The sequence below is a fragment of the Ascaphus truei genome, chromosome 4 (genome assembly GCF_040206685.1).
Source record: "Ascaphus truei isolate aAscTru1 chromosome 4, aAscTru1.hap1, whole genome shotgun sequence".
NCBI classification, from domain to species: domain Eukaryota; kingdom Metazoa; phylum Chordata; class Amphibia; order Anura; family Ascaphidae; genus Ascaphus; species Ascaphus truei.
The window spans coordinates 43,035,749-43,062,897 of NC_134486.1; the positions used below are offsets into that span (position 1 = coordinate 43,035,749).

The 27,149-nt window shown below is 43.8% G+C and overlaps 1 long non-coding RNA gene across 1 annotated transcript in view; it reads left to right on the forward strand.

Annotated features, from left to right (window-relative positions):
• LOC142492721 (uncharacterized) overlaps positions 1-18,842 on the forward strand; it is a 24,100-nt gene extending 5,258 nt beyond the window's left edge. Inside the window, exons 2-3 of the long non-coding RNA XR_012800889.1 lie at positions 7,797-7,890; positions 18,122-18,842. This is a non-coding gene — a long non-coding RNA (uncharacterized LOC142492721). The remainder of the gene's footprint in view (positions 1-7,796; positions 7,891-18,121) is intronic.
• The last annotated feature ends 8,307 nt before the right edge of the window (positions 18,843-27,149 follow it).

Sequence of the window (27,149 nt, forward strand, 5' to 3'; positions counted from 1 at the left end):
GGTGAGCTGATCTCCACCCCTCCAATGTGCCCCAACCTTCCCTATTCCCTTGTAGGTAAGCCCTTCTGGGTTCCCTCCGTGGGACATGCTGAAATGTCTGGAGACACTATGGGTCATAACCTGCTTGCGTATATTGCCTACGTGTTCCAATACGCGGACCCTCAAAGGTCTCGATGTTCGGATATTGGAGACCACACGGGCACGCAAGCAGGTATACCACATATTCTGTCCGACATGTGATAAGATGTTTGATTTTAACATTTTCTTTCGTGGTGTGTGAGTTAAACTCTGTCCTATCTCCTTTTACTGCCTGTTTGCAGGCTTTGCAACTAAAGCAGCCGAAGAAACCTACTGGAGGGGGTAGCCAATGTTGGGTCCTTTGCTCTGTTTCCCTCCTGAATACAGTAGGTGCTAATTTGGCTTTAATCGTAGGTGCTCTTTTGAAAATTACCCTTGGTACGGATGGAATGTGTTCCTTTAAAATGGGATCCATCTGGACTATATGCCAATGTTTTTTTATGATTTCGGTTATTTTACCGGCATCCGTGCTGTAGTTTGTAATAAAGGCTGATGTGAAACTTGTGTCTTTAGTTTTATTTTTAGATTGCAATAGTTGTTCTCTAGGAACTAGTTCTGTTCTCTTAAGTGCTGTTTCTATTATTCCTGGTTCATACACTGGCGACACACTTTATTGCAGTGTGGCCAGTACCGCAAGCCGGGAGATTTCCCGGCTTGCAAGTGGCAGCCCCTCGGCGTGCCGCGCGTCTCCGATGCGCGGTCACGCGTCATCGGGTGCATGCGCCCCCTGCACGCACGTCCAGGGCTCCCCGAGGGAGCCCTGGTGTCCCGCGATGTGGGGGACGGCGGCAGGGGGTTCCGGGGGACCCGGCGGACCCGGAGAGGAGAGGGGGAAGCCGCGATCGGCGGGCCTCTCCTCCGCTGCTTCGGCGCGCGCCCGGCACCCTCCGGCGCGCGCCAGGTAACTGCTGCGGCCGAGAACGGGCAAATGCTCGAATAAACTCGGCCGCAGCAGTACCATCTTTCTAAAAATTTATCTTTTAAAATTAGGGCTTGTTCCTTGTAAATCTCTGGATTTGTACAGTTTCTTTTAATCCTGCGCAGTTGTCCATACGGAATGTTTTTAAGCCACTTAGGATGGTGGCAACTTGAGTTTAATAAATAATTATTGGCATCAGTGGGTTTAAAAAACGTTTTTGTTTTGAGTGTACTGCTTTCCACAAAAATTGTGAGATATAAAAAATGTATGGAGGTTTTGCTGTGTTCGGAAGTGAACTCCAAATTAACTTGGTTCGTGTTAATATATTTGAAGAAAAGGTCTAGATCTATTTCATTTCCCCTCCATATGAGCAGCACATCGTCGATGTAGCGATGCCAGGAGACAAGGTTCGCGCCAAACGGATGGTCAGACCAGATGTGACTGTCCTCCCAATCCGCCATGAAGATGTTAGCAAAGCTGGGTGCAAACCTTGTCCCCATCGCAGTACCGCACAGCTGGAGAAAAATGTACCATTGAACCAGAATGAGTTGTGGCGCAAAATTAAGCCTATGCTGTCCAGAATGAATTTACGTTGTTCAACTGGAATAGTTTGGTCTTTTAATATTGCTCGCTCTATTGCTCCTTCCCCATCTGTGTGTTTTATGCAGGTGTATAGAGATTTAACATCGCAGGTGACCAAGATATAGTCCTCCTGCCATTTGATGTCTTTTAGAATGTTGAGAACCTGTGTGGTATCTTTAAGGTAGGATCTGCTTGTAGTGGCATATTTTTGAAGAAAGGTATCTACGTACTCAGAAAGATTTTGAGTAAGGGAGCCTATACCCGATATAATCGGTCTTCCTGGGGGAGTCTCTAGGCACTTGTGAATTTTGGTTAAAAAATAAAAGACAGGTAAAATGGGTTTATCACGTTTTAAATAACTCCATTCCTTCTGATTCAAAATGCCCAGGGACTTCCCCCTCTCAAGGATAGCATCTAGAACTTTTTTTATCTTTGATGGTGGGATCTCCATTCAATTTTTGATAAGTCCATTCATCTTCTAGTATCCGGCCTGCCTCTTTTAGGTAGTATTCAGTGTCCATCACCACCACACCTCCTCCCTTATCCGCTGGTTTGATGGTGATGGACCTGTCATCTGCTAGTGCTTTCAGGGCTTCCTTTTCTTTTCTACTGAGATTGTCCTGTTTACCTTTTTTCTGTCCTGCAATCTTTTCTAAGTCCTCTAGTACCCACTGTGTGTAGACCTCTAAATGATGTCCCTTACTATTGCTTGGGTAAAATTTCTACCTTTTATGTGCTCCACAGTCTGCTTCCTGACTCTGCACACAACAATGTAACCAATTCCCTGCTGCAGAGAATCTGCAAGTCTCAGTGGCTGGCTGGCTGCAGGTGACAGGGATCATAAGGCATTCCCCAGAGGCTGCTGGTGGATGTAGTCGACTCAGGACCTCTTTCCTATTGGGACCGCGTGCGCGATCTCTACTGCGCCTTGTCGAAGCTGTAATGGCCGCCGCTACGCTTAACTGCGCCTTCGCAGCCTCCCAGAGCTCCTGCACACTTGTAATGGCCAACACTACCCTTGCCAACCTCTGCGCACTGCGCGAACCTCGCACCAACCACAACATGGCTGCCGCGGATATCTGCGCATGCGCGAGCATCAGGACGCCGATGGCGACGGCCCAGATGGCGGCGCCAACCGGGAGAAGTCGCCGTCCCCTTCCCCCACTGCCACAGGGCTAAGGCAGAGGGCAAAGGAAGATCAGGGGAACCGTGGGGGACCCCTTCCACAAATAAAAAGGGGAAAAGGTACTGAGGGAAAACACTGTGGGATGGGAACAATGGAGAGGAAAGGGAGCTATGATGGCAAGAGGGATAATGCTAGGTAATTGGGGTAGCTCAGTATCAGGGATAGCTTTGGTACTAGGGATAGGTAAATTACTATAGCTTTTACCAGAGGACTGCTCCAAGATGGCTGCTGGATCTAAAAGGAAGCATGCTAGCCTGGACAAGCAGGAAATAAATCAAGGACTATGCTAACTAGCAAGGGGGAGGAAGGGCAGTCCAACTTACTGGGAAAAAAGGGGCATTTGGCTGAGAATGCCAACATGGAAAGTTACATTGTTGCAATCTTACACAGAGGAGTGCTAGCAGCCTCAGAACAGGGTAAATTAAAAGAACGATTCCTGCGCTCCTACCAATTAGGCTAAAATAAAATAGTAATCTCATGAGTAAGGGTTATTTAGTTAAACCATTTGGCCAAAGTGTTATAAGCTTGCAGCCATCATCAAGGCATAAACTCTGTTAGCCCCTTCGGTTCTAAAAGTCCTTACCCTTCTGGCAGCGAAGGTTTACATTTTTTGTTTGCAAATGATTACCCTGTCTACTTTTTTTTACCCATTTTTACTTCTGGTGCCAAAACCCAGAGGTTCTGCTCAAGCAGAACATCCAATGTAGTCCATTTTAGAAGAACCCGTAGAAAATGATTCTCACGAATATGGCCACCAGTTACAGATATAGCCAACACTATTACACCCGTTAACGCGACAATCTGTGTCCCAGTTGGTGCGTCATTCCACATGAGACGTGAAACAAACGTGAAATGGTTTATGCTTATTTACATGATCTATGCTTATTTTTACATTGACGTGTTAACGGCTGCAATAAAATTGGCTACATCTGTATTTTAAAACACTTCACATCTTTACCGATTGCATGCTTCTCCTGCTTACGGTAATTCATATTTTTTAAGGTTTTCTTGGAAAATCAAGGACTGTACCATTGGTATACCTGGGATAAGAGACTAGAAAGGGTTTATCTGCAGCTGTGCATCATTGTGAACGGATATTATGTTGCTTAAAATCAACATTGGAATATTAAGTCTGTCGTGAAAAGCTTTGTCATTGTAAATATTATGACGTGTCTAGAGAACTGTATGATGTGCTGCTGCAAGAGGGAGAAGGAGTGGCTCAGTGAATAAAGACACTGCCTGTAAACAATGGTACTGAGTTTGAATATGGGGAGTCTGGTTCAATTCCCAGTGTCAGCTCCTTTTGACCTTGGACGAGTCACTTTATCTCCCTATACCTCAGGTACCCAAAAAACCTAATAGATTGGATATGATGTAAGAATTCATATGTGCTTTGTGTTGTGTATTATACAGTTCTGGAATTGTGAAGGAATTTGAAAAGTGGTATATGGAATAAAGCTATTATTATTACCCTTTAACTTATACCATATTCAATTGTTTTTCAATAACTCGCACAGGACACATCAATATAAGGTGGTGGTAAGGCCGCAATGCCTTTTTATTAACATCATAACTTACACAACCATCAAAACATTCACCGTATAAATTAACCTCTAGCCAGGAACCTAAACATTCCCATAACAATGCGTTAACCATACTTGAGCAAGCAGCTCAAAATGAACCTTTTCTTAACTTTTGTGATAAGACAGATAAATCACGTTTTTTTTTTTTTGTAACTTACATTTTTGTTGAGCTTTACGGAAAAGCATAATACACATTTCTTCCATTGTTACAGCTCAACACTCAAATAAAATCAAAATAAAATCATATTGAAGAAGACGTATGAAACATAAATCCACATAAAGAAAGAAAGAAGGGTTGAAGGGGGGTGGTTATATCCTTCCATTGTACTACATATCTCTGGTGCTTGATTGTACTTCGAGTACTCATTCCTCGCGTGGTCCGACCTACGTTTAACAACCTACACCAGTAAGCTTCTCCTATGTCGATTTTGCCAGCCGTTAGCCGAGAACGCACCTTCAGCTATCACAGGAACAGGAGAAAAAACGGCAGTGCACTGCCAAGAAAACTAGGAGGAGGCTCACGGCAGCAAAAGCAAAAATTTATGCCATAAAAAGATTGGACAAAGGTCCCCCCTACCCCCAACAAGTATAAACCTCTGCGTTTCGGGCTCTCTGCCCTTTCTCAAGGTGTGCCCGAAACGCGTAGTGGGATACTTGTTGGGGCTAGGGGGGACCTTTGTCCAATCTTTTTATGGCATAAATAAATTTTTGCTTTTGCTGCCGTGAGCCTCCTCCTGGTTTTCTTGGCAGTGCACTGCCGTTTTTTCTCCTGTTCCTGCTCCTGTTACTGGTGGACTGCATGCTATTTATTCCTGCTGAAGAACACACCCCTGGATTCTGCAATTCAAAAGTGAGTTATACCTGCGGGTTGACATACCCCTTCATTCTCACTATATGGAACATTTATTTATAGTACTATTCTTTATTGGTGCCTGTGGCATTAAGTACTAGTCCCTTAAACCCTATTAGGGTACTTTATTGTGTTATACAGATTATTGGGAGCTTCTCAACTGCAGATGTTACGAATACATTAAACAGGACTTGTGTTTCTGATGCACTGGCGTTCTATACATCTTCAGCTATCACAGCATGATTGTGGTACCATTCACTCCTGGAATGGCCGTCTGAGCCAGCCATGGCAACCAGACCTTTTGGAATTTGACGCCAGTGTCATTGACTAAACTGGTCAACTTCGCCATCTGGCAAACAAACCAAATTCTGTTCCGAATTTTGGGAATCGTTGGAACGTATTTTAAACATATTTAATAATACATAAATTAACAAACATAAAAAAGAACAATTCTTCCAGGAGGGCGTGGGGGGAGCGAGGAAAGAACTCTTCAGTCGTTCGTATGGTAAGAGACTGCCCCGGTCCGCCACAACTTTATTTACGCCCCTGAATTACCACCCAAACCTTCACCTGCCACGCACTCCCACTCCCCCACCAATCACCAACTCCTTCCCACTTGCCCAGCAACTCCACCTTGACCATTCCCCGGACCACTCCCCTACCTTGGCTGGACACCTACTGTAGCTACTTCTTTTCCCACCATCATCCTCAATAACTCACCAACCAATCACTTCACTCTGTACCTGTAAAGGTGAACTAGGGGGTCATCACCAGCACCATGTTTCCCCTCTGCTAATCACCCTGGGGGCTTTCATTCCTTTTATTATGGAAACTTCCTCCAATCTATGTCTCTGTGTCCGGTACCCTTCTCCCTTTGCAGTAATTAGTAAATAAGACCTAGCCATTTGTTATTTATGTTAAAAATTCAGTAAATTGTAACGCAACAAAGACACTAAACAAAGAAACTGCTGGTAACTGAACCACCTCTGCTGTATGCTGCAAACTTCTTTCTACCGAGCACCACGCTAGCCTTCTAGGGCAATATAACGTGTGTGTGGCCATTTTTTTGCTCCCTCGTCATATATATATATACACACACACTATGGGCCTTATTTAACAAGCAGAGCTATGCCATTAACCCTTATGCGCCACTCCTTCACTGATGATGAAATGGAAGAGGAGGAGTCTTACTCTCTCGGTCATTAGGCATTACCTAGGAACGCGGAACCCGATCTCCCCTGCAATTACGATATAGCAACTATGTCCTTGGGGCACCTGGAGTACCAGACCCCATGGCTACAGTGGTAGCTACATCCTTGGACACCCAAAGAGTCAGAAGGTGTCTTCTGGTACAAGAAGTGGTCTTACATAGTAGCCCCACTTAATACATATGCCCCTTTATCAGGACGTATTGCTAAAAACTGTTGAATTTGACAATTGATTTTCAATGTAATACTGTATGTTCCCCTACATTATGTCTTGTTGTGAACAACAGGGGGAACAAAGTTGTTGGTGCTTCATTCCACAATATGGTAGATACACGTTCCCTCTATGTATGTTTGCAGTACAAAGCTAATATCAGTTTTACCCCAGTGGAGGAGGCTTCACAATTTCCCTTTGCATCAGACAGACCTTTACCCTCCCAAATACTCCCATGCTGTATTTTTTATTTTGCTGCCTACTGTGACCTACAAGTTACAGATCACATGCTTCCGAAGATCAGATACTGTATCACTGTGGCAATTATAAAATGTTAATTATATGACATCAAAATATATGCTTATTTTCGGGCATGCGCATGATAGATTTTGCCCAACACTATATTAAATTGAGTGTACATAGGAAGTAAATCCTGAACTTTGTATTTTCAAAAACAACATACAGATGTAGCCAAAATTACAAAAACAACATCACAAAATTACAAAATCAATGTTTCAATCTCTCGGTAAATGACGTTCCTGCTTTGACGTAAAGTATCAATAAAGTTGGCTACATCTGTGCACTATGTCAGCCCCCTATTAAAGTAAAATTCAATATAAAAGTGAAATGTTGCTGACTATCAAGGTCGGTTTAGGTCGGTTGGTCCAGGGGTGACCAACTCCAGTCCTCAAAGGCTACCGACAGGTAAGGTTTTCAGTGTATCCTTGCTTCAGCACAGCCACCTGTGCTGAAGCAGGGATACCCTGAAAACCTGACCTGTTGGTGGCCCATGAGAACTGGAGTTGGCCACCCTTGGTTTAGTCCATGCATGGGTTTGGCAAAGTTTGTGGGACAGCACATCTTTTGCCTGTTTGTGCCGGGTGACATTGTCTTATAATGTACACTTTTCAATGTAGTCTACATACAGTACACATCGCCTCCAAACAAACAACTGGAAAAAAACACAATTATTTTGTAGTGTACAACACCGCTTGCACGGAAATAAACATGTCATGCAGAATTATGAAGAAAACCATAGTACAAGACTATAAAAAAAAAAAGCATTGTTTCATTATAACGTATACAGATTTAATTCCCCTTTTACTCCCAGATAGGGCTCCGGCTACAAAAGAGTTCAGTGATGGACGCTTCTCTAGTTTTCTCTCTTTAAACCAACAGAACGCAGCTGATTTTAGGCGAGTTGACAATTCACATCCTGGATAAATCTCTCCTTTTCTTCTCCGGTATCTGTTCTGCTGACAAGCTGCATCAGGTACTGTGTGTGTGAGCATGATGAGATAATGGCAACGGGGAGGTGAGGGTTAGGAAGGGTCAGCGCAATTTCTTTCCTTTGCTTACCATTCAAATACTTCTAGAAAGGAGAGATAGGAGGCAAGCATGGATTACAAGCTAACAACGCAGAGTCAATACACCCTCATAATCTGCATGCGGAGCCCACAAATATTCCTGTTACCTAAACTCCCGGTCCCACATAAACAGCACACAGATATGCCTCTCTCTGTGCCCAGGACATACTTGAAAACGAGAGGTAACTCTCAATGTATTACTTCCTGGTAAAATATTTTATAAATAAATATATAAATGCCTTGCATTAATTGTCGCGTTGTGCTCTGGAGAAGTGTTTATGTAACAACATTTTACTGGTTCTTCTTTCCTTCTGCTTTAAAAAAAAAAAATGTCTTTCGAATTTAGCCCTGATCGCAGGCAGAGCCGTCTTAAGCATTTTGGGGGGCCCTGGGTTAAGTTTAAATTGGGGGTCCCTAAAAATTTAAGTTACAAAAAATAAATTGGTTTAAAAAAATGCTATATGTATTTTCTCACAGATTTTAAAACTAAAAACAGCTTTGGAAAGGGCAAGGAAAGTTCTCTGAAACGAAATTAAATACAATTAATAAAATGCAAAAGAAATAGCAATCAGCGTGGATCTCCCCCTCTAAATTAGTAAACAAAAAATATAAATAGTAGAAAAGGTCTTACACTGCTGAATTCTTTATCTTTACTGAATGTCCAATATATGTTACAAGGAACTGGAATTTTAAATAATTTACTTGCCAATTTTTGTTTGTTTCAAATCATAAATCCCTCTAGCTCTATGGCACACTTATGGTAGGAATAATGAAATGCAAAAAAATCTCTCTCAAATCTCTCTCAATGGGCTAGATCAGGGGTGCGCAAACTTTTGGTGCTGCACCCCCCAGCCTGCTCTCCCCAAGTGCTCGCGTCCCCCCTTACCTTTATGCCAGCATCAAATGGCACCACGGGGTCATGTGACGTCACATGACCCTCCGCGTTGCCACGGCGATGTGCCAGCCGGCTGAATCAAGGTAAATAAGTTACAGAGGCCTCGCACGGTCCCCCGGCATATAATTTAAATGTCTTAGGGGAAGAGCGCAGGGCCTCTGTAACCGCTGTTGCCCCCCCCCCCACAAAAAAATCTTGTGCTCCCCTGGGCTAGATCCTCAGAAGCCCATTAAATGTTTATCGATACATTTAAATGGGGGTAACATCACGATAACTCGTAACGCATATCCACTAAGGTGATTAGCGTTAACCAGATAAATATTGGATCGATAACTTTTAGCGGCGTCGGGCTTACTCATATGCAAATTATTTGTTAATGAGTCTGTGATGTATGGTACACCTGTGAGCATGTTACCTGTATACAGGACAAGGGTTACTAGACAGCTCGCAAGCTGGCGCACTTTTCACCTTCGCAAAGGTCCCTCAAATATACAGTAGATGACGTCACATGATATTCTCATTTTTAATAAAGTCCTTCAATGAAAGCATAACCTGTGTGTCACCTCTCTCTGGAAAGCACCAGTAATGATTCATAAACGCTTAGATTTCTTTGAGGTTGACAGCGTCATCTCTGGTTAGCGTTTATGACCTTCTACACCACGCCTGCCTCCCCTTGAGTGGGCCTTCCGTGATAGGCCACACCAATTAAGTCCTATTTGAAGCCCTGAATAGACCAGGGCAAAGTGTTGATCTGTCATAAACCCAATATATTGTATTTTTAACCCCAAATTGTACCTTCATTAACCCCTGAAACACTAGATGGATTACACTACATAATATCTCATGATATTATTATGACAGAGCCATTAACGCAGACCCACAAACCTCCGTTCATGTTAGCATATGGAAATTGCGATACGACAATTAGGTTACACCAAAAGTTGCCGTTACTCACATCCTGACCATGATTATCATAGCGTAATTTCAGGAAATAGTCTACAAGGAAAAAAGGGCATGTCTTAAGTGCTACCCAAATGATTGTACTCAGTGTAAGACTTAACCCTTTCCTTACATGTCATACAAATGTAATACCCTTGTGAACACACATAAGTATATTGATGGACATGCCCTCCGGCAAATAGCTGTGAACCAAGGAAAGGACTGAGATTTTACGAAACTGAGAAGGATGATAGCATGGAAAGAGGAGTGGGGTGAGATATAGGGTGAGAGGAGCATGTGAGAAGGAGAGAGAGACCCACGACGAGGGAAAGAGAGTGAGGACATGTCCTGAGGATTCCGGCAAGTGAGAGTGCGCGGCGGCAGAGCCTTCCTACCGATGGAAGCTATCCACTAGGAGTGTTACAGTCTCCCCCTGCTAGAAACATTGATGTCCCCATCAATTTCACAGTGGTACCATACATTATATTAATAACATAACATAATGAAAACATTTATATCTAACACCTGATTCATACTGTATCTTGGCACAAATCAGCACAGGAGCAAGCAATGTCATATAATGGCACTATCCACATAGTTTGGCATTGGTACACCACTAGGTACCACACTTCCAGGGTTCACATGAGTTACACACCATATGGGCAACTTTTTTTGGTATACTAACCACCGGAACTTCAGTGAATACCCCAGGGGAATCATACTAAAGTATGGGTGGACAAGTCTCTCTCTGAGGGCAGGGAGGGTATTTCTGGTTCTACAGGAACATCTACCCGCCCTTCTTTGGACTCTGGCTCTGGGTGAGATCCGGGGTCTGCTTCTTCTGCCCTGTGGTTTCTTTCAAAACCCTCAGGAACTCAGCTAGTCTCCAACTATTCCTCAATTAACGTTGGATCTAGAGGGCCAAATTCATCGGCTTCAGGGTACGGTTCAGTTGTGACAGCAAGCGGGAAACCCCATGGTAATGCATACTGTATTGGATAGAGGACTTGTGGAAGCTCAGGATCACCAGAGTCCATAATGTTGGAAAAGTGGCCTAACAGTCTTTCTCTTCCATACTCATCTTCATCCTCAAACACCTTCCTCCTCTGCCATGGCAACAGGTGGATTGCGGGGTTGACCCTTACTTCTGTTTAGCCTGTTACTTCACATAGTGTTCTCTAATTGAGTAGGGGGCTTGTCACGAAAAGATCATCATAAGATGTTCAATTGACCGTACATGATTCCAGTGGTGTGTTTTGAAGGACCAATTTCCCTTTTCAGGCTTCACTTTATGCACAGGAAGTTCACCCAGCTTTTCCATTATAACATACAGTAGGGTTCTGGTTTCCACCAATTACTGATTTTCTGCTTGTCGGGTATTCCTAAATTTCGAATGAGGAACCAGTCTCTCACATGTAGGTCTTGGCCCTGCACTCGTTTATCATAGCAGCCTTTATTCCCTCTGTTGGCAGAGTCAGAAGCCTCAGAAGCGCATCTATAGGCTTTGCGTATCTGGTCCTTGAGCCTCTGTACATACTGCATGTACATTGTGGGCAATGTCCTATCAGCAGACATGCCTAAGCACAGGTCCACAGGCAATCTGGCATCATGTCTGAACATAAGGTGAAACCAGATGTGGTTTCATTACAGTTACATATAGTTGTAGGCATGTACTAGATGTAGAGGTGTACATGTTGACTCAATTTTCCATTTTCTCTGGTATTTAGGGTCCACATCATATTCAGTATTTTCTGTTGGAATCTCTCAGATTGAGGGACCCCTTATGGGTGGTATGGTGTTGCCATAGACTTCCTAAAACCACTTAAACCTAATAATTCTTTTATAAGACAACTCTCAAAATCCATTCCCTGGTCAGAATAAAGTCTGGCGGGTAACCCATAGTGTACAAGATACTTTTCCCACAGTACTTTGGTGACTGTTGTTGTCTTTGATCCTTGGTCAGGAAGGCTTGGGCATACCGAGTCAAATGGTCAGTGACCACCATGATATTACTAGTGTTCCTACTGTTGGGCTCCAAAGACAGGAAATCCATACACACCAGATCTAGTGGCCCATTGATGGCTATATTCATGAGATGGTCGGTCTTCTTGGGAAGCGTTTTTCCTGGCATGCACCTGCCACAATTTTTGCAATACGCTTCTAAATCTCTGGACATATGAGGTTAATAGAAGCGATCCCGTACCAAACCCAGAGTTTTATCAACTCCCAGGTGTACATGGTCATCATGAAGAGATTTCGAAACTACAGTACTTAACGGTTTATGAGTGGAAATACTAACTGTTTCGAGATTAAATGCTGGGACTTCTTAACAACCTGGAACCATACTCCACTTTTCATCACCAGATTATTCCACTGTCTCAGTAGCAGAAATACATTGGGTGCACTTTTCTGAATGAGGAAATGGGTTTGTTCTTACTCATCACTCACTATATTTCTCTTATCCCAGGATCAAGCTGTTGTGCTTCTCTAAGATCTTGCCGGTTTATCCGAGGCCGCCCTTTTATGGATAGGTCATCAGGATAATTATATGCGGTAGGTACAGTATAGCAGTGTGGGGTACCCGCAGGCTGTACAGTACACGGCCAACATTGGCAGAAGTCACACATCTGGAGGTCTCAATTTGGTGCCCTTGGTCAAACTGCCAGATGTGTCAAAGGCTGTACTTTGTCTGAGAAGTTATCCACAATCCTTCGATAGTACTTGCAAAATCCCAGGAAAGATCTCAACTCAGGTAATTGTCTCAGCCTTTGCCTGGATGCAATAGCCTTCAGTTTTGAAGGGTCAGTGGCAACGCCTTTTTTTAGAGACAATGGGGCCTATTCTATAAGCCTCGATAACCCACTTATCAAGGCCTTTTCGGCCAAAATGCCTACTGTTATTCTGTAAGCCTGGATAAGTGGGCAATAAATTCATGAATCGCCAATTTTTTCATCCGTCAAAAAAAGATCGTTCGGGTGAGAGGTGATAAGCAACTTATCGGCAGGTTCTGAAACTCGTGTAATTCTAGAAGACTCGATTAGTTTATCGAGGCTAATCGTGGCTCTAGAGTGCCGAGTTTCTCCCAAAATCCTCACGCCAGGAAAAGTTGGCATGAAGCTGGGGAGAACCTGCAGAGAAGGTGGCGAGAGAGAAAAAAAATTGCATTTTACCTGCATCGGATTGATGCCGGGAGTCTCCGGAGCTGATATCCATTAATATCAGCACCGGAGACCCCGGCATGAATCCCATGCAATTAAAATGCATTTACAGGCAACTTCATTACCATAGCAGCTGGCCGCTAAGACAATGAAGGGGTTAACTACCAGTGCCATGTTTATTATGAGTAGTGGGGTGGGTGAAGGTGGTATTTGGCCCTTGGTGGGTGTTTCGCCTTTTGGGGGGGAGGTTGCGGATGGAGTTAACTCGTTCATTACCTTAGCGGTATTAACCGCTAAGGTAATGAACGGGTTAACCCCTCCCGCTACCACCCGGAAGGCCTAAACATCCATCCTTGGGGCTACAAACCCCTTCACCCTATCCCTCTACCCACAATAAACTAATTTACACACAAAAACACTACTATCCACCTCCTCTACCCCCAACAACCCCCTCCCCCAACACATACAGTACAGTAATGGGCAAATTTACAATTAGCCAGATATTGATAATAGTGCATTTGCCCATTATATAAGCAAACATTAGGCAGCCAGAATAAATAAAGTAAAAAAACGTTCTACTTACCCCCTGTCATCATGAAGGGTGTCCTCATCAGCATACTCCAGGTACTAACCACCCACCCCGGGACCACTATACCCACCCTCTACCCATTGATTGGCACAGTGGTATATCATACCCATATAATATGGGCATGATAAGCCACTAGGGCAGTCAATGGTCAACCTAATAAAAATAATTAAGACCAAATATACACAATAATAAAATAAATACACAAGCACCTAAACACCCCAACAATAAAAGAACTAAAAAGCCTCAACTACACATCAATTACATTAATCAATCAGTAAAACAGCAAAATAATTACAATAATGTTATTCTAAAACATAAGAATACAAATAAATAAACACCTATCCAACCAATCAATTAAAGAAATAAAACCACTAGCCAACCATTCAATTAAAGAAATAAAACCACAAGTCAACAAAACAAATAATTAATTTAAAACGCTAACCAATCCTAAAATGTACTAAACACAAGCCATCCAAATTCCAAACAATTTAATCCAAACAATAAACAGAAATCGAAAAAAATAACAATCAATAGAAAACAAGCATTTGCCAAAAAATGCATTGGCTGTCACTGTATTTATCTATACCCTAATGGGGCACAGATGAATACATTATCAGTCAATGGGCAATCACAAAGATAAAAATAAATAAATACAATGAAAAAACCTGAAAAAATACAATTACATACATTCAATATTTATCTTACCTTTAGAAGTCTTCACCCTCCAAATCCCGGCGTATATGGAAACTCTCGACCCGTGACATCATCACAGGCAATCCTTTTCCATCCTCCTTGAAGATCAGCATCAGGTACCAAAATCTTTTCTCTTCTCTCACCGTCTTCTATTTTCTTCTTTTCTTCCATTTTCTATCTTCTTTCTTTCAACCCAAAGTACCAAATCCAAACGGATGTTGCCTCGTCGAGATCTTCCACTAAAATCAGATGTACAGACCTTTATATGGCCTGTGACGTCAGAATTTATGGTCAGATGGTACAGCTCCAATCCGATTGGACGCTGTATCATGTGCCTGCCTCTTTTTTTTTTTTTTTTTTAAGGATGTGACGTCATCTCCAATGGAGGTGCTATGACCATCTAGCATCATAGTGGGGCCTTCTACTTCTAAATGGAGGGCCACCCTTCCTTCTATTTCCTACTGTTGGGGGAGAACTCTCACAGGACAAGGCCCGGTCCATCTGACCTCTTCTATCGTATCTTTGGTCAGGGTACTTTTTCTCTTCTGAGCGGGAACAAGAGAAAGAAAGGCAGCGGGGAGGGGAGAGGAAACAATGAGACAAAGGTGGGCAAAATAGACCAAAGTATAATTATATCATAATACTTGTATGGTCCCCGTTCTTCACATTTGTTCAGGTGCCCAATAAATTAATTTGGGGGGGGGGGGGAGGATTGCTATTCTAATGTGGATAGAACATGTATTAGGAAACACTGTAATAGTATGCATATTTTATGAACTTCTTAATTATGTTTTTTTAAACTATTGTACAGAAAAGTCAATGGATCCATGTTGTAATAGAAAGAGATGCTAGATCAAAAACTTTTGAAATAAATCCAACTCTGATAAGCATTGGGTTTGCCAGCAAATAATGCCATGGTTACTAAAACAACTAATTTTTTTTACTAATTATATCTGATCAAAAGGAATGACATAAAAGCTTTTCTGTTTGTATTAAACTCAAGGAATCTTTACAAGCATCTCTTTCAGAAAATACACAAAGAGATGGCAAAGGAACTCACCTTTGCCGTGGGTGTCACTTTGGTATGGTACAAATGGACAATTAATACATATATTCTCGGTCAGCGGTGCTGGGGGGCGCGGGGATTACAGAGGCCCCGCGCGCTTCCCGAAGGTGCTTAAATTAAGTGCTGGGGGAGTGGCGAAGGCCTCTAACCTCACTTACCTTGGCTCCGGCGGCTTCTTACACGCCTCGCCATGTCAACGCAGTCGTGTGACATCACGTTGCCATGGCAACATGATGTCATGCCACCGGAGCAAAGGTAAGAGGAAGGGGGGCACGGAGGGAGTGGAACTGCTAGCAGGGGGGCGCAGGGAAAAAAGTTTGTGCTCCCCTGTTCTAGGTCACAGATATCTTTTACTCATAGCACCTTTCTGCAGCAAAAACAGATCTCTAAAGAGGCCTTGAAAGGAACAATTAGCTGTGGTCATTTCGCCATGGCCGGCTACTAAGGGACAGTTGGCCGTGAGGTAAGGTTAGGATCAGGGGGTTCAGGTTTTTAGGGTAAAGAGCTAGGGTTTTTAGGGTGCGGTTAAGTATTCTAGGGTAAGGGTTTCATTTTAGGGTTTTCAGGGTATGGGTTAAGGTTTTTAGGGAAAGGGGTTAAGGTTAGGGTTTTTCAGGTAATGGGTTAAGGTATCTATTACCTGCAGTGGCGAACTGTCCTGGCGGTGAAACGGCTGCGGCTAATTGTCCTGGACACAACGTCAGCTTGATTAGCCAAGTCCCCATAGATCTTCAGGAGCCTGTACACATTCCAATGAGCTTTTATATGCGAGTCAATGTAAAGGTAGAGTTGTGAGGCGTGCATCTGCTATACGGGAGAAATTGAGACGGACTGCAGACTAGTAGCACAAAACGCGTGAAATGCGTAACAGGTTTTTTCCCTTGATGCTTTTTTATGTGCCAATAAATAGGGTTTTGTGCTACTTGTCTGCAGTCCGGCTCATAGCAGATGCACCGCCTCACAACGCTACCTTCACATCGACTCGCTTTCGGCTGGAGCACGCGGACAGTTCAAGAGGCTCCGCGCAACAATGGAGTGAGTAAAAATCTTTTATATAAAGAATCACTCTTTTTTTCCCCACTATCAATATGTGCCACTATGCTATTATATTACAGAGTTAACATCTTTGTGCCTTAGTGATTAGGCTGGTTAACCTGCAGGCTAGTGGGAGTTCTTAATTGAATATACATAATCTTTCAAAGTGAATTCAGCATCTTTTGCTGGCATCGTGTGACATCTCCTCTAATATCTGATTATACTGTCTGGGAGCTGTTTATACACTTAGAGTCATCTCATATGTTTGTGTACAGTATATGGACTTTTCTCAGTGAAGCATCACTTGGGAGTTCTACTCCCATTTTCTCTACTTTATAAGGGAGTAGAATAGAAAAGACAAAGGGAATGAGTGATGTGCAAACGTCTCGCGCAGTTAGTCGAACTTGACGAATATCACCTATTTCGATTCTCGGCAGGTTCACACATCTCTACAAGCAATGCAGAGCAGCTTGTGTGATCAGGACCTGAGCCCAAATTCTCACAAGGGGTGCAGAAAACGGAACTATATACATCTGTCAAAAAGTGTACTGAAATATAAATTGTACTTTTCGTGATCAATGGTTTATCCAAAATGCAAAAACAACCCAATTATATTTTCTTCTTCTTTTATAAAACTACATATGTAGTCCCTGGCCCAAAAGTGAAAGTCCGCAGCGCCGGAGACATTGTCTGCCGTGGTCACGCTGCATGAATCCCGCAGTGCCGCTATCACCTTGGGTACGTTAGGTTAGCTACATCTGTACTTTTGAGAAGAAGTCTGACTAAAGTAGATTAAGATAACAGACAGGGAGTACAAGGTCCACAGGGCTTGTAACCTAATTTGGTACCTAAAGAACAGGATGAGTGATTATGCTCTCCCAATTGTCTCTCTAATGTTTTATTTCATAAGATACACTTTGCCTTAGTTTTCTTGGGTTTTACACTTTCTAAAAAAAAAGAAAGACAATTATTATGAGGTCACACACACCCTAAAGTAAATAAATCAGAGCAGAAAATACCGCTATAATGCCGTACAATGTAATTAATTGATTCACATAGAGGTAGATACTCAAAGCTCCTAAAATTTTGCCTACAACCGTAACATTACCGAATTAGGTAATGTCCGCTAGTTTTCCTAATTTTTAACAAGTATCCTCAAAGCTAATATGCAAACACAATAGCCGTTCTCAAAACTACCATCGTTACGTTACGTGTATGAATGGGGATTATCGCCGCACTGAGATGCGTTAAACAATACACTGCACATCGGTAGTAAATGTAGCGGGCGTTCCAATTAACGCACATGCGTTCCACTCGCGTTACACATGTGTGTCACCTAACCTAACGCCCATGAGCATGTTGCAATTTCAAATATATACACATTGCAAACTGAATTACTCAGCCATATCAGCTAGACAGTTGAACTGTTGACATGGCTGAGCAGGCATCCACCTCTGCAGCTTCATCCAGGGCTCATGTTTCTCAGGATACAGTCTCAAGTTAACGGAGGAGGAATTTGAGATTCTTATTAATGGAGTGGTGAACAACCACTTCGAATTATTAGGGGCTTTGTGCTCACACACATGCACCTCAAGGAAATAGTGGAATTGGGGCAGGATCCTCACCCCCATCAATGCCAGTGTCAAGAGACGTAAAATAATGGCTGTTTATGCAAACCTAATCTATCCAAATGTTCATATACAGTATGTACCTACGTTCTTTTTAACTGTATTTGATTATAATATGTTATTTATTTTTTCAGGCCCATCAAACAGACAGTCATTTCCCGAGGCTGCTGAGCCAGAGGAGGAAAACCAGACTGGGGAGGAGAGCATCAGCCTCATACTCACTAAGGCTGAGTCCCCGCTAGCGCTGAGCGGCGCTTGCCGCGGTTACTTACATATATAAATATATGTAAGTCCCCGCTCACGCGGTGCGTGCACGCTCGTGCGCGGGCACAAACGATCAACCGAGCTCGGCACTTATGTAAACAAAAAAAACCTGATTTTCTAGCACGCTCAACTACCCGCAATGCCTCCCCCCACGTGCGCGCGCGTAAATGCCAGGACACCCGGTGCTCATGCTTGGAGCGCTCTCCAAGCATGAGCGCGCTCAGCACCAGCGGTGACTCAGCCTAAGGCTGTGGTCACGCTGCCGCTGAGCTCGCTCATGCTTGAGAGCGGTAACGTCACCAGCTCTTCAAACATGAGCGAGCGCTGTCCTGCAATGATTTTAGAGTAGGAGCGGGTGGGAGGGCATGGCTAATAAGGGAAGGGGCGTGACATTGGCTGGATCGGGGCTGTGTGTGTGTGTCTCTGTGTCTCTGTGTGTGTCTCTGTGTGTCTCCATTTTCTTTCTCCCCCCTTCCCTCCTGTCTCGCTGCCTCTCTCTCCCCCTTCCCACCTCTCTCTCCCCCATTCCCACTTCTTTCTCCCCCCTTCCCACCTCTCTCCCCCATTCCCACCTCTCTCTCCCCCCTTCCCACATCTCTCTCCTCCCCCTTCCCACCTCTCCCCTCCCCCATTTCCCTCTATTCTCTCTCCACTCATTCGATACTGTCTCTTTCTCTCCCCATTCTGTGTCTCTTTCCCCATTCTGTCTCTCACCCTATTCTGTCTGTCTCTCTCTCCCCATTCTGTCTGTCTCTCTCTCCCCATTCTGTGCCTGTGTCACTCTCCCTCTGGAGATCGTACGTGCATGTGCACGAGCGCCTGAGCGTTGCTTTAGCGTGACCATACTTATTGGGAATCACTGCGTGGCCGCAGCCTAAGATTCCTGCTGAGGAGTTGGTTATTGCTCCTCATGCTGCCCCAGCCGTACCGCTGCCCATGCAGCTGCTCCTCTAGCTGCTGCTGCTCCTCTTACAGCTCCTGCTGCACCCAGCTGGCCCGCTGCAGCACCCTGGTGAAGGCGTTATCATGGCGCATCAGCAGTAGCTGCTGCGTTTGCACAGGGCCGGCTTTCACATCATTACAGCACAGCTGACCAGGATGGATCACACCTTCAGGCGCCAACACAGTATCAGCAACCACAGCTGTGCTATGAGCAACAGTATGGGGCATATCACCACAGCCCTGAATGGTCTGACATGGGCAGTGCAGCAAGGCATGGAGAGCCTGCGAGCCCCCTCCATGTTAACAACGCTCGCAGCACCAAGTGAGTCCCTGCCCACATCTGGGGTCTCCTTGGTGCTGTCTACTTCACCTCCTCCTCCATCCTCTGTGGAGTCGCCCACACCACCTCCAGTACCAGTGGCAAGAGTGAGGCATGGCAGGCCTCACACCAGGGGGCCTAGTGTGCCTGGCATTCCAGCTCCTAAAAAAAGCAGATGACTTTGTAAATAGCTTGATCTTTGTTGTTGTTGTTATTGTTTTATTTTTCTGATTTCTGCATTTATTTTTCACACACAGGGAAGTTAATGTGTGTGATTAAAAGTTTTGCTCTCAACTTCTGTCTCTTGGTAATTCTTGTTATATGTAGATACATTATTGTATGCCCATACTTAATGCAGTCAATATTATATACCATATTAGGCAAGACAAACATATTCTACATTTATTTTAATCTCTAGAAAACAAAGTATAGTTTATTACATGAACATGACACATTCTCAGAGGCATCTCTTGATGTGTTTAATTTATTTATATGACACATGTAATGAAAGGGTTACGGCCTATACACTTTGATGTGACCTAATTAGCGTAACATTATTTCCGTGCGCTAACATGAACGGAGGTTTGTGGACCTGCGATGTTAGATTAACGGCTCATTAGCATATGATTAGCATAAGAGTAAGCCAGACGTCCGTTAAAAGTTATCGATCCAATATTTTTCAGGTTAATGAGAGGGCATCGTAATGCCTAATGACTATTGACACATCGGACAGACTGGACCTCTTTTGTAGCAACTGCAGAATTCTTTTATAACAATTCCTGACATGCGTCTACCAACTGTAGTTCATTTTTTACCACCTTTTTACCACAGAAATTGTCTACCGTCCCAGTCCTCTCCTCACTGGTATCTATGCTACAAAAGATTCACCAGAGTGTAGCAATAAAATTGCTTCAAGCAAAAACCAAATACAAGAAGTTTGCAGATCGTCATCGGACGCCCTCTCCTATGTATCAACTGGATGATCGGTGTGGCTGTCCACCCAGGACTTACCTTTAAAGAACACCCTAAAGACATTTTCTCCGTTCATGGGACCATTTTTGGCTACTCATAAAATTAACTATGTGGCCTATCGTCCACATTTACCGGCTTCCTAAAGGGCACACTTGGTATTTCATGTACAGTATCTTTGTTGAAACCTGCCATCGCAAACACCTTTCCTAATAGAGTCCAGAGACCCTCAACCTCTGTGCAAATCCAAGGACAACCTGAATTTGAGTTCCAGGTGATCTACGATGCTAAAAGAGTTGGCAGACATCTGTTCTTCCTGGTAGATTGGAGGGGCTATGGTCTAGAAAAGTGGTCCTGGGAACCGCTCATGCAAGTTCATGTAAGCAGTTCCATACCTGATTCCCACAGAAACAAACCTGTGCACCTCCCTATAGAGGGGGCGGGGGGAGGGGGGAATGTATGTAAGGAACCGCACAGATCCCTGTTAGACAGCTAGACTTACTATAACACCTGATATCCTTGGCCTATAAGAAGGCACCTTTTCCTACTACCTATGCTTTACAAGCATGCTACCCTGGAGGCAGGTTCACTCTACTGCTTGTAAATCTCCCTGACTTGTTGCTGACTGTTGACAAAACCTGGTACTGATTCCAGCTATTCCTTTTACTGTGCTGGCTGCTCTGACTTTTGACTTATTACACTACTCTGCTGTTTGCTAGTGGCCTAATCTTGGATCGTCAGACTACACCTCTTGCCTGCTCCTCCCTAGACACTTCACTTCCATTGCACAGTGGATCCGGATTCATTGTTCCAGCTATGTGCGATAACCCAGGTACTTACTGACTCTTCCCGTGGTTCCTAATAAATTAATTCTCAGTCAACAATATAAGTTCGGATTTGAGTTCCAAAGTACAATCTGTCTCAGGTGCTTTGCTAAATATTACCTTTTGCTGTCGGTATTGCCATAGCACCTCCAGCTTTAGGGGGCTTACATACTGATCTAGCAAAGCCCATTTTTTTACCTTGCCATATCAATTTAAAAGTTATGGCTTTTATGTATTTTATATCTTTGACTGGAATAGAAACTGGGAGTGTCTGGAAGTGGTATAATAGCCTTGGCAGGATGTTCATTTTAATCAAAGTTGCTTGACCTAGCCAAGAAATGTGATATTTGTTCCAGATTTGGAGATCTTTCTTGATTTGGTCAAACAGGTCTGGGTAGTTGTATTTGAAGAGAGAATTATAATTCTTGGAAATATATATGCCCAGATATTATAAATGTGTCTCTCGACACTTATCATTCAAATTTAATTGCAGACGTTTGACTTAATTTGGAGGTAGGGTCAGATTTAAAGCTTCAGTTTTGTCGTTGTTTATTTTGTATCCTGATATTTTACCAAATTCAATGAATGAATCTTGTAAACTTGGGAGCGACGTCAGTGGATTGGAAGTGGGGAATGCTCCTTTAACCCTTATGTTACTCTTTTCTCCCAGTATGTCTTCCTGTCACCTATTTCCACAGCATAATTGATACACAAATTGTGCACTGCTCAGCGTGAGCAAGTATGCTCAGCGTGAGCAAGTATATACGATAATGATATTTAGAATCCTTTAGCTGGAGTACCCTTAAGGTATCAATGAATGAGGTAATCTCCTATAAAAACCAATTAACTGGTAGTATCCCACTTGGCACTGTAGTAAGGTATACACACTATAAAGTGTCCAGACACATATATTAAATAATATAGTGTGATGTATGGTAAAAGAGATATATTTCTCAAGGACTCACATGTAGTGCAGCATCCTTGGGTGATGATTAACGTCCTCCACATCCTCAAGTACAGGTGTGCTGATGTCTTTATTCAAATGCAGAAACAGGAACCAAAAAAGACAAAGCACTACTATCCAGCAGGTAGAAATGATCAAAAAAGCAGGGAGAGCGTTCCCAAAGTGAAAAACAAAGCTAATTTATTAGCAACATGGAAATACACAGCATACACAGGCAAAAAATGCCCCCACCTACGCGTTTCAAGCATTAGCTCTTTATCAAGGTGATTGAGATATGAAGTAACAAAACAGCATTTATACTTACTATGAGCGCCAGCATCACCAATCCCCTTCACTTCCTGGTTTGAAAAAATGGCGCGAAATGTGTGACGTCAGCACGTCTTCATAATAACAACTTTATTTAAACTGTGCACTGACAACACAGTATCTTATATTGAAGGAATTGGGTATAGGCAGCACTTCCATTGCTTCCCAACCTACAAGGGAGTAACCCTTTTGTAGGGGGAGTGGTGACTGGTGACATCAGCACATGGCAACAACAACTTTATTAGACTGTGTGCAAAAACAACACAGTACTATATATTGAGGAGGGAAAGCTAGTAAGAAGACTATAAGGAAGTGAATCTATTGTAAGGGGAGTGGCGATCTTGGCCACTATATCTGAAAAACTTTATTAACAAATAAAATGAACAAATGCATGTTTAAAATAGAATATCTCAAAATAAGTTAAAACCAAAAAACAAAAACAACTTTATTAACTCAATAAAATAAAAACATAATTAAAAATGAAAAAGAAAGAAGTATAACACAATATTTGAAAACAAATCAGAATGTAGAATGTGTTACAACTAAACTCTTACTAATTCATGTATAAAAAAAAATATATATATATATATATATATATATATATATATATATATATATATGTCTAAGACATGCAAATGAACATACAGTAATATTTACAGTTGCTATATATATATATATATATATATATATATATATATATATATATATATATATATATATATATATATATATAAGAATAATAAAATCTTTTTGAACAATTTTAACAAATGTGTGTATGTCTGAAGAGAGGAGGACCAAAAAATGAGATGTAAGTAACTTTGAAACAGTATAAACTGTCTGAATCACATAATTCCTAATCAAAGGGCTCATCAGAAACCTAACCCACAAAAGTGGTGAAACAGAATGAATTCTCTATCATGTGGACATCTATGAGACAAGACTTCTAATAATCATTTTGTTGTAAATATTAACATATGTATATTAATTTAATCTTGCAAAAATGGGCTAAGTTCACAATCTGAGTTAAGTCCCTCAGGAATTCGAGTTCTCAAGGTAAATAACCAGTAAAGTTTGCGTTTATCTAGAATATTTATTCTATTTCCCCCTCTGATGGGCATAGGCAGTGTTCGACAAACCCAGTCGCCTGGTCACACCTGGCGAATGGATATTGCCTGCTGGTGACTTACAATTCCACTGCTTGAAGAAGAAGGGAGAGGAAAAAAAATTCCTCCTGCCTGATTGGCTAAACCGTGTTAGTGTGCTCGTTGCCAGGACTTTTTTTTTTCTGTTTTGTTTGCTTGCAGCCAGGCCCGCCCTGCCTTTTCTACAGAGAGGTAAGTACTGTCTCATGCCCTCATGCCTCCCCCCGTGTGTGTGCGTTTGTTTATATTCTGCCCCTCCGTCCTGTGGCGGCTGCTCGCGCACTGTCCCCCCTTCGGTCCCCGTGGTTTCCCAGCGGGAGGTGGTAGCGGAGGTGCGCCCGCCGGAGTGGAAGGTGCTAGCGGGAGTGCGCCCGCCGGAGCGGGAGGTGCTAGCGGGGGTGCGCCCGCCAGAGCGGGAGGTGCTAGCGGGGGTGCGCTCGCCGGAGCTAGTAGCGGGGGTGCGCCCGCTGGGGGGACGACAATGCGTTTCCCTTGCGTCCTGGTGCACCCCTGCCTCCCGGCGCTCCCCTGCCTCCCATGGGTAAACCGTCTGGGTTGCGGGAGATGGGCACGGGTGGGGAGAGGGGGGCGGCGGTTGTGGCTGGTGGCGCGTGGCTGACCTCTATTTGTGCTTTCAATCCTGTATTGTGTGTGTGTGAGAGAGAGAGTGTGTGGGAGTGTGTGTGTGTATATGTGGGAGAGAATGTGAGCGTGTGGGAGAGTGTATATGTGTGAGTGTGTGTGGGAGTGTGTGTGTGTGACACCAGAAGTACCCACCCAGTCAGTCACCCATCCAGTCACCACCCAGTCACCCACCCAGTCACCCACCCAGTCAACCAACCAGTCACCCACCCAGTCACCACCCAGTCAGTCACCCAGTCACTCAGTCTGTCAGTCAGTCACCCAGTCAGTCACCCAGTCAGTCAGTCAGTCACCCAGTCAGTCAGTCAACCAGTCACCAACCCAGTCAGTCACCCAGTCAGTCACTCAGTCAGTCACTCACCCAGTCAGTCAGTCAGTCAGTCAGTCAACCAGTCACCAACCCAGTCAGTCACCTAGTCAGTCACTCAGTCAGTAAGTCAGTCACCCAGTCAGTCAGTCAGTCACCCAGTCAGTCAGTCAGCCAGTCAGTCACCCAGTCAGTCACCCAGTCAGTCAGTCAGTTAGTCACCCAGTCAGTCAGTCAACCAGTCACCCACCCAGTCAGTCAGTCACGCACCCAGTCAGTCAGTTACCCAACCAACCAACCACCCACCCAGTCAGTCAGTCACCCACCTAGTCAGTCAGTCAGTCAGTCACCCACCCAGTCGGTCAGTCAGTCAGTCACCCACCCTTTCAGTCAGTCACCCACCCAGTCAGTCAGTCACCCATCCAGTCAGTCAGTCACACACCCACACAGTCAGTCAGTCACCCACCCAGTCAGTCAAGTCAGTCACCCACCCACCCAGTCAGATTTTTTGGTTCGATGAGTCGATTTTTGGGTGATTTGTCGACCACTGGGCATAGTGATATGTTCAATTCCCATATAAGAAAAATTATTAATATCACCCGAACTACAATTTGTAAAATGGTTTGCTACTGGATGAGTTTGATCCTTCTTAATGATTAATCGCATATGCTCCATGATACGGGTTTTTAGAGCTCTTGTAGTCCGCCCAATATATTGTTTCCCACATCTGCAGTTTAATAAATAAACTGCGAATGTGGTACTACAATTGATGAAGTACTTAGGGGTCTATGCAGTAAGCAGCGAAAAAAACCATTCGCCAGTTTTGGAACTAGCCATGTTTTTGGCGTGTTAAACTCGCTGTATGCTGTAAGGGCCGAATCCCTGGCGAATGAATGCGCCACCACCATTTGATAAAATGGCTAGTAACCGGTGGCGAGACGGCTGCCTGGCAAGAAGCTGCCGAGAAGCCGTCCCCTGCCGAGATATGTCTGCAGCAGAGAGGGATCCGCCGCTCTCTGCGCAAACATCTGCACATTAAAAATTATTTTATAAACCATTTTTATTCATAGTGTACATGTGCAGGGGGTCTCCGGAGCTGAACCGCATTGGTTTCAGGTCTGGGGACCCCCTGCTTCCCGAGATACAGGCCCCTTTAGGGGGTGCCGGTATCCCTCTACATTTAAAGGTCCCGATCACGTGACCGCAGAATGTAAACAAAGCAGAGGGATACCGGCACCCCCTAAAGGGGCTTGTATCTCGGGAAGCAGGGGGTCCCCGGACCTAAAACCAAAGCGGTTCAGCTCCGGAGACCCTCTGCACATCTACACTATGAATAAAACACACATATCAATACACAATCATTCCTTACCGGCTATCTGCTATGGTAACGAAGCAGCATGAATATATTTTTCATAATACTGTACAGTGAGCAGGGGGTCCCCTGAGCTGAACCGCATTGCTTTGTGGACCAGGGACCCCCTGCTTCCCGAGTTACAGGCCCCGGTATGTGTGATCAGGTGGGCAGTGTCACCGCCATGTTTATAGCGTCCCATACGCTACGTGCCCGCAATAAAGATGGCGTCGACACTGTAACCGATGCCCCAAACCGGGGCCTGTAACTCGGGAAGCAGGGGGTTTCTGAGCCATAAATCAATGCGGTTCAGCTCAGGGGACCCCCTGCTCCCGCACAATATTATTAAAATACATTAATGCTGCTTCATTACCATAGCGGATAGCCGCTAAGGCAATGAAGTGGTTAACGCATAATAGCATGTTTATTGGGGACAATTGCCCCCAATAAACATTGCAATACACAACATACAATACAGTAATGGGCAACATTACTATTATCCACACATGGATAATAGTGCAGTTGTCCATTTAAAATACATAAAGAACAATAAATACATTAAATACATATTGCACTCATCCTTGTCCGGCTGCCACGATGAAGGCCATCCTCATTTTCATCTTGCTGATGCCCTCTCCGCTTCTGCAAAACAGAAACAAGAATAAAAACATCCAATGTAATGTCCCCTAACCCCTTAATCACTATAGCGGTTATTAACCGCTACAGTCATTAAGGGGTTAACCCACCCTCACCCACCATTCGGGATGCCTACATACCCTCCACCAATAACCCCCCACCCCGTGAGGCCTAACCACCCTCACCCACTACCCACAAGGGAGGCCTACCCACATACCCTTGTGGCCAATACCCCCTCCCCCCACCCCAACACATACAGTACACTAATGTGCCAAATAACTATTATCCAGATAGGGATAATAGATTATTTGGCCATTATTAAACACATTAACTAGCATAGTAAAATAAAGAAACTTCTACTGACCTCATCAATAAGAAGGCCCCGTCGCCAGCATAATCCTTGTAGTCCGTTGCCAAAATAATACATAGCCAATACATTGCAATTACATTCACATATCAATGAACCCCTTAATCACCTTATCGGATACTAACCGCA